The sequence below is a fragment of the Oryctolagus cuniculus genome, chromosome 2, assembly GCF_964237555.1.
Source record: "Oryctolagus cuniculus chromosome 2, mOryCun1.1, whole genome shotgun sequence".
Lineage (NCBI taxonomy): Eukaryota > Metazoa > Chordata > Mammalia > Lagomorpha > Leporidae > Oryctolagus > Oryctolagus cuniculus.
Genome location: NC_091433.1, coordinates 159,525,913 through 159,539,671, shown reverse-complemented (window position 1 = coordinate 159,539,671; position 13,759 = coordinate 159,525,913). Strand labels below are relative to the sequence as shown.

Genomic DNA, 13,759 nt, shown 5'->3' with positions numbered 1-13,759 from the left:
GGGTGGAGGTGCCAGGATTTCTGGAAGCAGAGAGGGCCTCCAGGGCCTCCCATTGGGAGGCAGGCCCAGAGTGGCCCATTTGCCTACCCTGATGGAAACAGCAAGACGGCAGCCATCCTCAGAGACAGCCTGTCCTCCCAGCCCTGCCAGCTGGGATCCCTGGAGGCCAGCAGTGGAGGCTGGCCTCCCAGTCCAGTCCAGGCAGAGTGGCTCCAGAGACAGCCGGCTCAGCCCCTTCTCGCCCACCATCTCCCACCCGCAGCGCCTTTTCCTCCCCGGCCCCACAGCTCAGCCTGCAGACAGAGATGAAGCCTCACCCCTGGGGCTGCTCCCTGCCAAGCCCCAGGCTCTGCCCTCGTCTCCCCTGTCTGAGAGGGGGTGCCGGCTGCTTGTGTCTGGGATTTCCATATCTCTGTGTTGTCAGCACCGGCACCATCGAGGTCCAGCTTTCCTTAGGGGCCAGGATGGCAGACAAGCAAGCTGAGCAGAGGCTAGGAGACAGGGAGGCCTGGGCCCCCGAGGCAGGCAGGCTGCTGCGTGCTGCCGCTGCCTCCACTCTCAGGTCTCAGGGCCCTCCGGGGAACACATCCTGAAAGTCTGCTCTTCCCCCCTCCCCCCCAGCACGCCTGTCCTGTCCAGGCCCAGGGACCTGCCCTGACTCCCACAAGCCCAGTGCGGGACAGAGCCAGGGCAATGAGGGCAGGGCCCTGAACACCAAGCAGGTGCCCCTCTCTGATTTCCGGCCTCGGGCCTCTCTCCAGGAGACAGAGGAGTAGGGGTCCAAGGACCCCCTGCAGCTGCCCTAGCCCCCACCTGGCAAGGATGCCTCCAGGGAAGGAGTCCCCGTCACTGGTCACTGCTCCCCCATTTGCTTGTCTGCCTCCTGGATGACCTGGCCCTAGATCTCTCCCTGGGGTGGCCACTCTCCCAGCTTCTCCAGGCCTCGGGAGCTCCCAGGATGAGGGACTTTGGGTTTGGAAGCCTGGACAGTCCCAGGCTAGCCGTCTGGATTTGCTCAGGACTAGGGGATTTCCCAGGGCAGGTGTTCAGCTGCCAAACTGGGAAAGCCCCAGGCAAGTGGGCAAGTGGGCCGAGCACCCTACCGTTAACCCACAGATGGACCTCTGCCCACAGCAGGGCCCTGAATGGGTTCCCAAGGCCACCGCCAACTGCCCTGTGCCTCTTCTCCCACCTCCTGCCCCCTGGGGAAGGTGGGAGGAGGGAAGAAGGTGGGGGCTGCATCCCACCAGCCGGGGAGCAGAGGGGCAGCCCAGTCTCATTTGCCCCCTCCCAGGAGGCCAGAGGCCAGGCCTGCACCCTTTATCACCCTGCTCAAGGAGGATCTTCTCCGCGCCCACTCCAGCCCTGCCCTGGCTCAGATAAGCTGAGGGGCCAGCCCAGGAAGACAGAGGCCAAGCCACGGGCTGCCTGTCCCCCACCACCCAACCCCAGCCCTGAAGCTCCCTGCCCGACCCTGGGGTGGACTCTGGCCAGGAAAGCTGCTCTGGAGGAGCTGAGTCCCGCTGTGGCACCAGAGCCACAGGGGGAGACTCGGGCCAGCTCCCAGCACCGCCTGACCCAGGGCTGCGGGCCTGCCTCTCGCTGGGCCCCTGTCACTGGGAGGGCCTCCTGTGCACTCTCCCCCTCCAACAAGGCCTGCTCTTGGCCGCCACGCTCAGCCTTAGCGTCATGGGGCGCCACTCACGGGCCTCCAAGGGGTCCCCCGCTCCACAGCCTGATCTTCCACTCTTTAGCAGTGGCCGTGACCGCTGGGAACCTGTGGTCCCCAACCATGCTGGGTCCTTTCCTGCCTCTGCAGGCGAGAGACACCTTCCTTCCCCCAGATGGTTGGGGATCCTGCTGGTCCTGCCTGCTCACATACCTCCTCCCCCAGGAAGCTTTCCTGAGCACACCACTCAGGGACACACTTGCCTTCTGCCATGGGCCCTGGATTTCACCAAGCCCTCACAACCACCACCGGCAGCAAGGGCTTTACCCTTATCATTCCCAGGGTGGAGACAAAAAACGGAGGCCCAGGGCCTGGCACTGTGGCTCAGCAGGTCAAGCCATCACCTGCAATGCTGGCATCCCATATGGGTGCCGGTTTGAGCCCCGGCTGTTCCACTCCCAATCCAGCTCCCTGCTAATGCACCTGGGAAGGCAACAGAAGATGGCCCAAGTACTAGAGCCCCTGCTACCCACATGGGAGACTCAGATGGAGTTCCTGGCTCCTGGCTTTGTCCTGGCCCAGCCTGTACCATTTGGGGAGTGAACTAGCAGATGATAAAGCTGTGTCCCTCTGCCTTTCAAATAAATAAAAGTTAAAAAAAAAAAAAAAGGGAAAGAAATAGAGGAACAGAGAGGTCAGGTAACAGGCCCAAGGTCACACAGCCGGCAACAGACAGAGGCAGAATTTGGTTTCTTGTGGTTTGGATCCTTGGCAATCTGTCCTGGCCACCCAGGACTAGAGGCTCCTCAGGGTAGGATCACATGGCAGGACTGGCTGCTGGCTGGGGTCTTAGTGGCTGCTTCGAGAACTCGGGGGGACCTGTCCCTTTGGTCCTCAGAGCCCCACTGTGGAGGGAGCCCAGGGCTGCACAAGATTCTGTTTGTAAGAGCTGCTTCCTGGGGGCTGGGGCCAGCCTAGGTGTGGGATGGGTGGGTGGCATCTAGAGGAGGGCTAGGGGCTTGGTTCCTGGGGATGCCAGTGGCTCCCAGGACATCTCTCTGCCCCTCAGTCCCAACTTCCCAAAGGCCAGCCCCATGCACTCCTCCTCCACGAAGCCCTCCCTGCTTGCCCCAGGCCCCCTTCCTACCTGTGTCCTCTGCCCCCAGAGAGGTGGGGTCGCACTGGGACTGCATGTCAACGCCAGGCTCTCCTGCACCCCGCTGGGCCTGCAGCTGCTTCGAAGTGGAGACCATGACCTCACCATGAAGACTGCAGGACCCTAAAAGTCTTCAGGCCTCAGAGGATGTCGGCTCAGCCCAGGACGTGCACAAACTGGGGAGCAGTTTGCTGAGTTAGCCAGAGCCGAGCACGTGGCTGGTGTGTCGTGGGTGGGGTGGGGGGCTGCCCACTCTGAGCATGTGTGTGACTCACGGGCACCCTCGTGACAAGTTGTACATCTCTTCAGTCTGCTACTGTGATGCCCTTGGTGTGAGTGCAGGCCACCCCCCACCCCACCCCCTGCCCCGTACGTGTTAGCTCACACGGGACTGAGTCCACCCTGTCCCCACCCCCAGCTCCGACTCAACTCTCCCGGGTCCTCCGCTTGCACCAGCTCAACCCTGAAGCTTGCTCTGACCCCCTCAGCCCACGCTGCCCCGCCCCGCCCCCAGCCCGCTGACCCCCACGGCCCTGACCCTTGACCTTCCAGCCGAACACTGCCTGTTTTTGTTCTGGTTCAGCCCTGGAGCCTGTCACCTTTGCTTCCCAAGGGTGAGGCTGACAGCTTTGCAAATTGCCCCTGAAGCTGGACTTAGGGCTGGGGACATCGGCTTGGAAGTAGGCCCTGGCTGAACTGAATTCAAACACACTCCACTGCTGTGAGCCGAACCAGAGCATGCTGGCCTGCCCTCCACTGTGCTGTGTGTGTGTGTGTGTGTGCGCGCGTGGGTGTGTACACGCAAGCGCTCATGGGTGTGCTCTCTGCTCATTTGCTGTCTCATCCTTCAGCTTATAAAGGACTTCCTTGTACACCCATATCTCACTCTGATCTCACGAGGAGGAGCCTTCGAGCGAGGAGCACTTATCCTCAGTGTACAGGTGAGGAAAGTGAGGTTTGGGGCGGCCCAAGGTCACCGGCCCGGGAGGAGGGGGCAGGGCCCTAGCCCTTCATGCCTGAACGCACAGCACCTGCAGCCGCTCCCCACCTGCAAGGGCTGCCAAGTTGGAGGAGGATTCTTCCTCGTGGGCTCCTCCTCCCCTCTCCCTGTCCCGAGGTTCCCCTGGGAAGGAGAGGCACAGGGGTGACCCCAGCCAGCCCCTCGGTGGCAGAGGTCCGTGGACATTGTTTCCCGTCTGGTCTGTGGTTACTGATTTCACCACAGCCCCGTTCCTCCCCAGCCCGCCAGGGAGTCCGTGATTAAGGAGGGATTAAATATTAACCACCTGTCGGGCCAGGGCAGACCGTCTCTGGCTGCACCTGAGCCTACCTAAAAATACCTCCCAGCTGCTGTGGGCCAGCCCTACTTGGGGCCTCTAAGCCCCTCGCTTCTGGCTGCTGCCTCCCCAGGCACTCCCCCTCCTCGCCGGGATTCAGGCCCAGCCCACCCCACTCACCCATACCCCACAGCACAGGCCAGGGACTTTCCCCGTAGCTGGACAGTTGCACGCCACACCACTGGAAGTACTCCTGATGGGCTTTCTGGAGGAGGAACTGCCTGCGTGGTCCTGGGGCTGGGAGGGTCAGCAGGCCACATTCCAACACTTATCAGTGCTCTTATCTCCCCCCCCCCCCCCCCCCGTCGCCCTCCTCCCCTACCCTAGAGACCCCTGTGAACCTGCACATACCATATCCCAACACCCTGGGCTGCAGCAGCCCCAGGCGAAGAATCGAAGAATCGCAAAGGAGCCGCACCTTCCCAACAAGCCATTCTTTTCTCCCTTCTGGCGCTTAGGAACTAGGTGGCTGCCTCCAGGAAGCTGCTGAGATTAACCTGGCCCTCTGCATTCCCAGCGGCTCAGGCCTGGGTGAGTCAGGGCTGCACAGCTGCAGGAAACTGGCTGCATCTGTGAGAATGACCCTGTGAAGTTCAACCACACAGCGGCTGTGGCCCTCCAGAGGCTGGGGGTGGGAGCCAGTGCCATCACCCAGAGCCCGAGGCCTGCTCTGGGTAAGCAAGCCCAGTGGCCAGGCTCCCCACTGCAGGGACCGCACACTGCCCGGCATGGGGCTCACTCCGTCTTCTTCTAGAACAGTGCAACTCTTCACTCAAGCCACCACACTACTCATCCGCTCCCTGGTGACAGGCGCTGTACCCATTTTACAGATAGGGAAACAGAGCCTGCATGCTGGTCTAGGGCCGGGGGACTTTTAAACAGCCAGGAAGTGGCTGGGGCTAGTCTGCCCGAGCTCACAGCTACACCAAAATGCAAAGACCTTAACTCTTCCCTCAGCTTGCCTCCACCAAGCCCAGCTCTTTTGCAGCCCGGGTTCCCAGCTGAGTCTTTCCTTTGTCCCTGTGACTTCCTCCCGGCCTGTGGAGGTGACTTCCGCTCCTGCAAGCAAAGGTGCTCCCTGTCAGCCTGGTGCAGTCTCCACCGGAGACCAAGCGCTCTGGACAGGGGATTCCAACTTCCCCCAAAATGAGGCTCATCCCTTTAAGGTGTTTGTTAAGCTTCTTGCAGGAACTTCTAGAAGGACCCACTCTCTTCCTTCTCCCTACAGGCCGTAACCCATCTTACCAGACAAGAGCGGCTCAGAACCACACTGTGCGGTGGTCTCCGTACCCATCACTGGGCTTGCAGGCAGGGACACAGAGGCCGCCGAGGGCGAGCACCTCCACGGCTCCGGGGGCTTCTTCCTGATTCCTCAGGGCCCTGGCGTGCCTGCAGTGTGGGGGCTTCCTTCTGGGGTCACAGCCTCTTATGTTTTTTTTGTTGTTATTGTTCTTAAAGGTTTGTTTATTTATTTACTTGAAAGGCAGCTACAAAGAGAAGTCTTCCATCGGCTGCCTCACTCCCTGAATGGCAGCAATGGCCAGGGCTGGGCCGTTCTGAAGCCAGGAGCGTGGAACTCCATCCAGGTCTCTCACATGGGTGCAGGGGCCCAAGCACTTGGGCTATCTGCCGCTGCTTTCCCAGGTACATTAGCAAGGAGCTGGATCAGAAGCAGAGCAGCTAGGACTCACACTGGCACTCATTTGGGATGCTGGTGTCACAGGGTGATGGCTTAGCTTGCTGTGCCACAGTGCCAGCCCCATGCCATAGCCTCTGGTTTCATCCCTGGCATCCTCCATTCGCCTCTCTCTCTCTCTCTCTCTCTGCCCTGTACCTCTCTCTCTCTGGACCACAGCTGCCCAGAGCCCACCTCCCCCACCCTTGACACTGACCCCAGGGTATCTGGAGCCCAGGAAATCAGCTGGTTTAGCCATAAACAGCCTTCCCACCTCCCACCCCAGAACCTCCACACTGAGTTGGCTTTCCCTATGGGGAAGGAGTGTTTCTCTCTCTCTCTCTCTCTCTCTCTCAAGTTGTAGATGCATCACACCGAGCACAGAGGAAGAAAGCAATACCTGAAGCCCAGATTGGTTTTAACTGGGACTGCTTATGTTAAAAATTTACATCTCTTTTGCATACATTTGCATGAGCTATTTCAGAAGTCCCTTTGCCAAAGAGCGCTGAGATGTAACAGAACTGTGGGCACTGAAGCCTCAGTGAGGTCTCCAGACACACCGGGCGGGTCCTGGAGCACAGGAGGAGTGGGAAGGGGACAGAGCACCAGGTTGGATGGGGGAGCAGGCTGGGGGGACGGAGTTGGGGCCTGGAGGAAACTGGAGGAGTCCTTTCCTGTGGGCCTAGCCCTCTTTCTTGCAGCAGGGACCCCTGCTCCATGCCCCCCCCCCCCACTGCTGGTCACTGCTCAACCAGGCTGGACTGGGGGGGAGGGCAGGGATTTTCCCTAGGGGCCATCCAGGGAGTACAGCTCCAAGGGGCATGTACAGGAGGTAGCAGAGAAGCGAGAGGATGGATCCCAAGAGAGGGGGACAGGAGACACAGAGGCAGGACCAGAAGAAGGCGCAGGCCCCGGGGGTGCTGGGGAGGGTGGGTGCTGCTCCTCAGAACACGCCAGCTGCCTTCCCCCCACCCCGTCTGTTACTTCTCTGCTTATGTCCTACAGAACCGAAGACAAGATTCCGGGCTGGGCTCTGGACCTCTGCTGGCTGACCTTGGGCAAGCCTCTGCCCTGTCTGGACCTGAGTCTTCGCTGTAGGTTTCCACGCGCCCTCCCAGGCCGCTGCCCTTGCCTCCCTGGCCAGCCCCTGCTGCTTCCCTGTGGCTCAGGAATCTACCTCGGGGTTGACTTCTAGTCCCAGAGCGCCGGATCCCTGGGTCTGGCGCCAGCCGACCTAATCAGCCCCATCTTCCTCTGGTTTTCGGCAGTCCGGCCGGGCCAGGTGCTCTCGCCTGTGGGTGCTTGCTCCAGCTCCTTTCCTTTCGCCTCCAAGTGCTCCCTCTGGAACGCCTGTCCCTTTTACAGGACCGGCTGCAGGGACGAGGCGCGGGGCCCCAGCTCAGAAAGGCCCTGTGGTTGACTGAAAGCCTGGTGGATGCCCGCCTCGTGTTTAAAATGCAGAACAGAGGTCCCCACTCTTCAATTTGCACTGGACTTGGCAAATCATGCATCTGGCCCCACCTGCTTCTGCTCCATCAGCCCCTCCTGAGCCCCGGCCCCCCGAGGGAGTCCTCACTGACCCGGGGACAAGCTTTGGCCTGGCATGGCCAGCTCCACAGGCCTGCAGGCGAGAGGCGGAGTCCCTCGGAACAACCCAGGCCCGGGCCTTATGTCACCTGGACAAAGAATGTGGGAACAGCCAGGGTGAGAACAGGAAGGGGCAGAGACCCCTGGCCCTGTCTCAAAGGGGACCTGGCTTCTCTCCTAGCCCGCCCCAGTCTGATGAGTGAGGCTAAGCTGCCAACTCAGAAAGGCCCTGGTCCTGCGAGGGAGACGGTTCTCTGCCAGTACACAGTGGGAGCGCAGCAAGCCCACAGGTTGCTGAGAACAGTGGCAAAAGATGTGTCTGTCCTGGGGCTGCAGACGCAGATGCCTGGTACTCCACCCCCCTACTCCACAGCACCCCTTTGCATGCCCCCAAAGAGCAGCCCCCCAACCCCATCTCTGCACACCCCACCAAGGGGACAGAGGGTCAGCGTCCCTTGTCTAAGCGGGGTCACGTGGGCATGCCCCTCAGGCTCTGCAGCCCCCTTTGCTGCCTTGCCCTCCCTGGCCCGCAGGAAGAGTGATCAGGACCCCGGGGGCAGGGCCTGCCTTTCCAAGCCCCAGTTGTAGGGCTTTGACCTCTGGGCCATGTGGGTCTGGTCCCACCCCCACCCTGTAGCCATGGGGCAGGGTTGTGACAGCAGCCTGGGCTCACCTGGATGGGATGGTCCAGCAGGGGCAGGGCCAGGCCTACACCCTGGCCTTGGGTCAGTCCCCAATCCCGGCTGTGGGAGTAGGGGAGGTGGGGTGAGAGGGCTGCATTGTCCTAAGCCGCTCTGGCTCCCTCCTGCGGCACCTCCTTTCCCCACAGCCCTGCCCACATGGGGTCCCTGCCTGCCTGAGGGCCTCCACGAACAGGATCACCTCCCACCTCTCTCTGCCGGACTCACTGCCTTCACCCTGAACATCTGACTTGAGAGTTTCTTCCCCGGGAGCCCTTTCCTGGAGCTCAGCCTCTCTGTGCTGCTTCCAGGAACAGGTGCTTAGCGGAGCACGTCTGACTGCGGTCCCCTAGCTCCGGGCTTTTCTGACTGTGGGGCCGTCGGCTAGTCACCAGGACCCCAGCAGTTTGGAGGTTGGGGTGGGTGGTGGGGCCGAGCTTCTGGGCTGTGGATGTGACTGCAGAGCCGGGACGACAGCCGGCCCGCGTGGGCTGCAGGGAGCCAGGGTAGCGTTCCAGGCTCGGCAGCCTGGCCCGCGTGTACCCTGCAGGAGCTGAACTCGCCAGCCTCCCGGTCTGCAGGTCTGGGCATCTGAGCATCCAGGAGATTCCGGGCTGGGGCCCCTTCCCCTCTCCGCAAGCCCACAGCCCCCTGGCTGCTCCCCAACAAGCAGCCTCCCTCCCGCTAGGCCAAGGGGCTCCCGGTTCAGCTGCAGAAACGGTCAAACGTCTCTCTGGACCCCAAACAGGAAGCTGGGGAGAAGGGGGCCAACGGCCGGGGATCTTTGAGGCTCCGCCAGGAAGCGTGTGGGGAGGTAGGAGGGGGCAGAGACCCGCCTGCTCTCTTGAAGCCCCTGCTCGGTGGGGGCCCCCGTCAAGGCCTCTCTCACTTCCTCACCTTGGTCAAGGAGCTGAGCATCCCACAACCCCCCGCCCGGAGGTGAGAGCCAGGGAAAGTGCCAGGAGGAGATCTTTGGGATGCTCACTCCCAGCCCCCCCCCCACCCCTTTTTATTAAGAGATGCTAGTTTTCAGAATTTTAATTTCAGGGCACAGTTGAACATTCGCCCCTGCCTGCCTCGTTACCCACAGCCCTCTGCAGAGTTGCCATTGATGAACCTGCCACATGGCTGTCACCCAAAGTCCACAGCTTCCCCTGGGGCTCACTCCTGGTCCGTCCTGTGGGGGGCCCAGTGTCCGATGCCACATGACCACCCACCCCAAGAGTCCACGTGCTGCCCGTTCATCCCCCTCCCCCGAAGCTCTGACTTCTGTCTCCAGAGTTTTGCCTTCTCCAGAAAGTCAGAGATGGGGCATCACATAGGACAGGGTCTTTTCACTTTGGTTTCTCTCACTCAGCAACAGGCCTTGAAGGTTCCTCCTTTTTTTTCCTTTTGAGAGTTATTTGGAAAGTAGAGTGACATAGAGAGAGAGAGAGCGAGAGCGAGAGAGAGAGAGAGAGAGAGTAGGCGATCTTCTATCTGCTAGTTCACTCTTCAAATGGCTGCAACAGCTGGGTTTGTGCCAGGCCAATGTAGGAGCCTGAGACTTCATCCTGGTCTCCTGTGTGGGGGCAGGGGCCCAAGTACTCAGGTCAATAGCCACTGCCTTCCCAGGTGCATTAGCAGGGAGCTGGATGGGAAGAGGAGCAGCCGGGCCTCAACCCCTAGACCCAGGACTCCAATATGGGATGCTGGCGTTGCAAGGCCCGGCTCCATGGCACTTCATGGCTTGAGAGCTCATTTCTTCCTGGCACTGGCTGAGTCCCCTGTCTGGCTGAGCTGCTTATCCACTGCTCTATGGAGGAGCATCTTGGCTGCTTGCAAGTTTGGCAGTTGGGAGTGAAACCACTGGCAACATCTGTGTGCAAGTTGGCAGGGGGTGGGGTATGTTTCCAGCTCATTTGGGTAAACACCAAGGCTGATTTTCCATAGGAGTATGCTTTGTAAGAAGCTGCCAGGGGGCTGGCGCTGTGGTGTAGCAGGTAAAGCCACCACCTGCAGTGCCAGCATCCCATATGGGTGCCCGTTTGAGTCTGGGCTGCTCCACTTTTGATCCAGCTCTCTGCTATGGCCTGGGAAAGCAGCAGAAGATGGCCCAAGTCCTTGGGCCCCTGCACCCACATGGGAGACCCAGCAGGAGCTCCTGGCTTCGGATCAGCCCAGCTCCAGCCATATGGCCAACTGGGGAGTGAACCAGCAGATGGAAAACCTCTCTCTCTCTCTCTCTCTCTCTCTCTCTCCCTCTCTCTCTCTCTGCCTCTCCTTCTCTCTGTGTGTAACTCTGACTTTCAAATAAATAAATAAATCTTAAAAAAAAAAAAAAAAGGAAGCTGCCAGACAGTCTTCCAAAGTGGCTGGTCCATTTTTCATTCCCACCAGCAATGAAGGAGAGTCCCTGTTTCTCCCTATGCAGCAGTTGGTGATGTCAGCATTCTGGGATCCGGCCCTTCTGAGAGATGGATAGTGGCAGCACCCCGTTGTGTCAGTTTTTATTTGCAAATTTCCTAATGATGTATGATGTCAAGCTAGATCACCTATTTATTTATTTAAGAGCAAGAGAGAGCACTTGCGTCCACTGGTTCACTTCCCAAATACCCACAATAGCCAGAGCTAGGCTAGACCAAAGCCTGAGTTGGAAACTCCAGCCATTACATTCCAGGGTCTGCACCAGCAGGAGCCAGAGCTGGGCCAGGAATCCAGGCACTGCTGTCCACCACTAGGTCCAACACTCACCCTGGTCACTTTTGCTTTCTTAAGATTTATTATTTATTTGAAAGGCAGAATTACAGTCAGAGAGGGACACGCGCACACACACACACACGCACACACACAGTCTTCCGTCTGCTGGTTTACTCCCCAAATGGCCACAATGGCAGGTCTCCCACGTGGGTGCAGGGGCCCAAGCACTTGGGTCATCCTCCACTGCTTTCCCAGGAGCCTTAGCAGGGAGCTGGATCAGAAGCAGAGCAGCCAGGACTCGAACCTGCACTCCTACAGGATGCTGGTGTCGCAGGCAGTAGCTTAACCTGCTACGCCACAATGCCAGCCCTCCCCTGGATGACTTTCGGGGCAAGTTTCTCCTCACATGACCCTGCGATCACACTTACTCCTTTCTTGTGAGTCCCCTTCAGAGACTGAGCACTAGGGAGGTACCTGAGCGCCAGGCTCTGTGCCGGCCGCAGCTCACGGCTGGCTTGGCAAGTCGCTTTCCCAGCCTCGAGCTCAGATTCTCAGCCCCTCCCACCTGAGGTGGGCATGAGGCTTCTCTGGCCACTGGGGTCCACAGCTGTGGCTCGGCCTGGAGGCCAGCAGTGACCATGAACTCCACCAGCCATCAAGAAGAGAGTTGGGGCGTCCCCTCCCCAACCTGGCAGCCCCCAGGAGATCCCCAGGCCTGAGATGTGGTACTTAGACAGGCAGGAGGACTGCTAAGCCGCAGGCCATGGCTGGGCCCCTCAGAGGTCACCCCAGCCAGGGGGGAGGGGCAGAGTCAGCAAGACAGGAACCCCCCCTCAGGGCTGTGACTCCCCCAGCATCCTCCAGGCTCCTCAGGCCCAGCCCCAAATAGCGAGACCCAGCACAACCACTTGCACTCACACTCCCCTCCGACTTTCCGTCCCTTGACACTGCAAGAAAACAACAGGATGGCTCCTAATCCAAGTGCAGGTCACAGCTGTTGATGTCTGAAAAATAATAACACAAGCAGGCAGAGATGTGAGAGAGGGACTGGCGCTGTGGCTGGCACAGCAGGTTAAGCTGCCACCTGCAGTGCCGGCATCCCATAGGGGTGCCTGTTCGAGTCCTGGCTGTTTCTCTTCTGATCCAGCTCCCTGCTAATGGCCCAGAAAAGCCACAGAAGATGGCCCAAGGGCTTGGATCCCTGCACCACGTGAGAGACCCAGAAGAGGCTCCTGGCTTCTTTCTGGCCCAGTTCCTGGCCGTTGCAGCCGTTTGGGGAGTGAACAGATAGAAGATTATCTCTCTCTCTCCTTCCCTCCCTCCCTCTCTCCTTCTCTCTCTCTCTCTCTCTCTCTCTCTGCCTTTCAAATAAGTAAATAATTCTTAAAAACAAAAACAAAAACAAAAAGCCGAAAAAAAGTCAGACTTGCCCTCCATTCTTTCTCCAGCCTCGCTCTGGAGCCCACCAGTGCCCAGGCTGCTGCGTAGCCTGCACACAGCGGTGCCAGGACACGGAGGTGACACCGGCAAGGTGTTCCTGCTCCTCTGACTTCCCCCACGCTTAGCTGCTGCCCAGCGCTCGCAGACCCAGCCCACGGTGCACAGGACTCGGCTGTTTCTCAGCCCCGCGCCCAGCAGGCCTCCACCTGGTCACCAGCCCTGGCCGAGAGCTTTTCAGCCTCACTCACTTCTTTCCCAATCCTTCTCGGTTACCCCTGGGCCAGAATCTCTTTGGCCCACTTCAGAGCCCAAAAATCAATTGCAATTACCCCGAGGCAGGCAGAGGAGGCCCTGGAGGCAGGAGGCCTGGGGGCCTTGGGCAAGTCTTCTTTCTCTGAACCTCCGTCTCCTCCACCGGGAGAGCTTGCTGTCTTCAGGGGGGATGCAAAGGTGGAAAGATACTTGCCTGGCTTAGGAACCCAGCAGCCACTTGATGGGACAAAGCCTCCCCACTGGATGGGCGGGGAGACAGAGGCGCAGAGAGAGTGTGGAATCTGCCTGAGCTCACGCAGCTGGCTGGCCAGCAGGAAACATGGTGGAAAGGAATCAGGCTCGCCCCCCACCCCCGATGCTGCCTAATGGAACACAGGGCTGGGGGGAGGGCGGCAAGATCACATGGGAGTTCCAGGGCCTGGAAGGGCTGGACTGGAGCGAGCTGGCGAGCAGGTGCAGGGGCCTTCCAGTCCGCACGGGTGTGCGAGCTGTCCCGGGGTCTCGAGCCCCCTGCATCTTTCCTCCTCCGTGGGGCGCAGCGCTGAGAGGCTGTCAGTGGACTCCAGCTTCACCAGCAGCAGGCGTGGCCACAGGACAACTTGCAGGGATGCAGTGCGAGGCAAGGAGGGCCTGACAGCTGCGCGCCCCGTGGCTGCGACCGCTGTGTTTGTGTGGGTTCATCCCAGGCCCTTCTGGTTCCTCCACCACTCTCCCCTCTCCACAAGGCAAAGCTGAGGGTGGGGCAGGGCAGGGAGCTGGGGAGAAGAGGCCAATCCTGGCCCCCCAGGGCCGCTCCGGCTCTGAGCTGGATGCTGCCTCCGCCGCACCCGGTGGGCCAGCGGCCACTGCAGCAGCCTCCGGCCGCCTCCCCCTGGCCACCCCCTTCCTTCCTGCTGCCCTGTAGCCCCGCCAGGCCCCAGCTGTCCCCTGAGTCAGCACCACTCTCTAACTTTCTAGTTTTCATCACCTGCCGCCCTGGCTCCGCTTCTACTTTGCCAAAGAGAATCTTCTCCTCTTTCTCGCTCTGCGCGTTCACAAGGAAACCAGCCTGCTTGATGACAATTTCCAAAGAACTCTCAGAGGAGGGCCCCAAGGTCAAGGGGCTCTTGAACCTGCAGCCCACTTGAGGCCCCCAGAATGGCGCTTCGGGCCCCGGGTGTCTGAGGCCAAGCAGCTCACCTGGTTTGTAAGACACCTCCTGTTTCAGCCCTGAGCCGACCCTGGAGTTGATCCTGAAGCAAAAGGCCCTTACAGGCCCCATCT

General features: G+C 60.1%; 1 long non-coding RNA gene across 2 annotated transcripts; it reads left to right on the top strand.

Annotated features, from left to right (window-relative positions):
- Positions 1–3,675: 3,675 nt before the first annotated feature.
- On the top strand, positions 3,676–10,374 carry LOC138848821 (uncharacterized). 2 transcript variants are annotated; one of them, XR_011386929.1, is made up of 4 exons: positions 3,676–3,766; positions 4,490–4,693; positions 5,650–5,806; positions 6,843–10,374. It is a non-coding gene; the product is annotated as an uncharacterized lncRNA (long non-coding RNA). The 2 variants fall into 2 exon arrangements; XR_011386928.1 differs by having other exon boundaries at positions 5,646–5,806.
- The last annotated feature ends 3,385 nt before the right edge of the window (positions 10,375–13,759 follow it).